Source organism: Oratosquilla oratoria, chromosome 34 (genome assembly GCF_046742065.1).
Source record: "Oratosquilla oratoria isolate Oo_2021 chromosome 34, ASM4674206v1, whole genome shotgun sequence".
Classification (NCBI taxonomy): domain Eukaryota; kingdom Metazoa; phylum Arthropoda; class Malacostraca; order Stomatopoda; family Squillidae; genus Oratosquilla; species Oratosquilla oratoria.
Genome location: NC_134810.1, coordinates 9,849,825 through 9,852,464, shown reverse-complemented (window position 1 = coordinate 9,852,464; position 2,640 = coordinate 9,849,825). Strand labels below are relative to the sequence as shown.

Below are 2,640 nucleotides of genomic sequence, written 5' to 3'. Positions count from 1 at the left end.
GATAGCTTAGTATCAGAATAAAATATGTAAATATAATCTACTGTATTTTTTCAGAAGAGAGACAAGGACTTCCTTCAGAAGTGGATCAATATATATATATATATATATATATATATATATATATATATATATATATATATATATATATATATATGTATATATATATATATATATGTGTGTGTGTGTGTGTGTATGTCTATATATATTTACCTAGTTGTATTTACCTAGTTGTATTTTGCGGGAAGGGGAGCTATGCTCGTGTTGTCCCGCCTTTGTATCTTGCAGTGTCTAGTTTGTTTTTAAACTCATGAATGGTTTTTGCGCATACTATTTCATTGTCCAGTTTGTTCCAAGTGTCCAAAACTCTATGAGGAAAACTGTTTTTCTTCAGTTCTCTTCTATAGCTATGTTTTTTTATTTTCTTTCCATGTCCTCTTGTGTTTCTTTTGTCCCAGTTAAGTAAGTTCTCACTATCGAGTACCTCTGTGCCTTTCATGATTCTGTAGATGGTCAATAGGTCACCTCTCTCTCTTCTTTGCTCCAGTGTCGGTAACTCCAGTTTAGCCAATCTCTCTTCGTATGATAGGTTTGCAAGTGCAGGTGCCATTTTTGTAGCTGCTCTTTGGATTCTTTCTATTTTCTTTATATTCTTTTTGGTACTGGGGGACCACAATGTCGCTGCATACTCTAATCTAGGCCTTATCAATGTAACCAATATTTTTTTCATCATGTCTTCGTCCAAGTATGTAAACGCCACTTTTATTGATCTTAGCAAGTTGTAAGTCTCCCCGACAATTTTGTTAATCTGTATATCATAGGACAAGTCGTTCGTGATAATTACTCCCAAATCTTTTTCGGATCCTACTTTCTTTACTTCTTTGGTTCCAATTGTATATTTTCCTGATATTCTGTTTTTGCTTTTTCCAAACTCCATTATGCTACACTTCTTAGTATTAACCCCTTTTAAAGTCCACTTCCCATTTCTGACTCCAGTTCCATACCCTATGTGTATGTATATATGTGTATATATATATATATATATATATATATATATAGACATATATATATATATACATACACATACATACATACATACATACATACATATATTTACCTAGTTGTATTTGCCTAGGAAGGGGAGCTATGCTTGTGGTGTCCCGTCTTCATATCTCATTCTATCTAGTCTGTTTTTAAATTTGTGTATTGTTTTTGCACACACACCACTTTCTCATCTAACTTGTTCCAAATATCTATTACTCTGTGGGGAAAGCTGTTCTTTTTCAGATCTCTTCTATAACTGTCTTTCTTGATTCTCTTTCTGTGTCCTCATGTATTTCTACTATCCTATTTTATTAGATCCTCTCTATCAATAGTTTCTATGCCTTTCATGATTTTATAGATAGTTATCTTCCAGTCTACTGGAATATATATATATATATATATATAAATATATATACAGGTAGTCGTCGACTTACGACCTATGGAACTTAAGACCGATCGACTTTACGACCACGAGATAGTGCAATAATATTTAACATTTAATAGAGTAATAGAATTGCAATGTTATGTCTGGCAGCGCAGAACAATTACTCCGCATGCCGCGAGACGCTAGTACGATAGTTTTGGCAGGCTGCCGACAGCGTCAGCATCCCAGCCAGCTAAATATTCTTTCAATTTTTTGTTTGAAGTAAAATCTTTCCTAATTTTGCATTGCATTTTGTATTTTTGTATTTCTATATGTTTTGCAATTAATAAAATGTAACAATATTTTTTTATGCCTAGGCTAGTTTGTCGATAACAGTATGTTCGGTACAGTACGTAAACGGAAAGAATGTGTTTTGAAATAAAAAAATTCCTAATTTTGCCTTGCATTTTGTATTTTTATATGTTTTGCAATTAATAAAATGTAACAGTAATTTTTTTTTATGCCTAGTCTGTTGTCGATAACAATATGTTTGGTACAGCATTTTGTATTTTTATGTTTTGCGATTAATAAAATGTAACAGTAAACTTTGTTTATGCCTAGTCTGTTGTTGATAACAATATTTTCGGTACAGTACGTAAACGAAAAGAATGTGTTTTGAAATAAAAAAAAATGTCCGAATTTTGCCTTGCAATAATTTTATTGTAACCAACAAAAAAGTATTTGTAGGTCCAAGATAACAGGACTTTATTCAGTATGCGTAGGCCTAGGCTACGTTTCCTAACGAAAATTATAAAAAAGTTAATGAATATTAAACAACGTAGCTCAAAGATAATAAGATTTTATTCAGTATGCATACGTTTCTTAAAGAAAGTCTGATGGTAAAATAATAAAAAGGTTAGAAAATACTCGTACGGTATTAGATATCATAGGTTAAAGATGATAGGATTTTATTCAGTATGCTTATGCCTAGGCTACGTTTCCCAAAGAAAATCAGATAAAATTATAAAAAGGTTAAGGAATACTATACAACATAGTTCAAAGATGCTAAGATTATTTCAGTATGCTAAATATAATATACAATATATATATATACAGTAACAAAAATATTTAAAGGGTAATATATACTGTATATATATATAAAGACCGACTTGCATCCAGATCGACTTACGACCTGTCTGTTGGAACCGAACTCGGTCGTAAGTTGACGACTACCT

General features: G+C 31.6%; 1 protein-coding gene across 8 annotated transcripts in view; it reads left to right on the top strand.

Moving 5' to 3' along the window:
• Positions 1 to 919, top strand: part of LOC143018051 (uncharacterized) — a 39,603-nt gene extending 38,684 nt beyond the window's left edge. For 7 of the 8 annotated variants that reach the window (XM_076173097.1, XM_076173096.1, XM_076173098.1 and 4 more), the window contains one exon: positions 1 to 919. This exon is cut by the window's left edge and continues 614 nt beyond it. The gene's annotated coding sequence lies outside the window, so the exon portion shown is untranslated. The other variant, XM_076173092.1, reaches the window with a different exon arrangement.
• Positions 920 to 2,640: the final 1,721 nt, after the last annotated feature.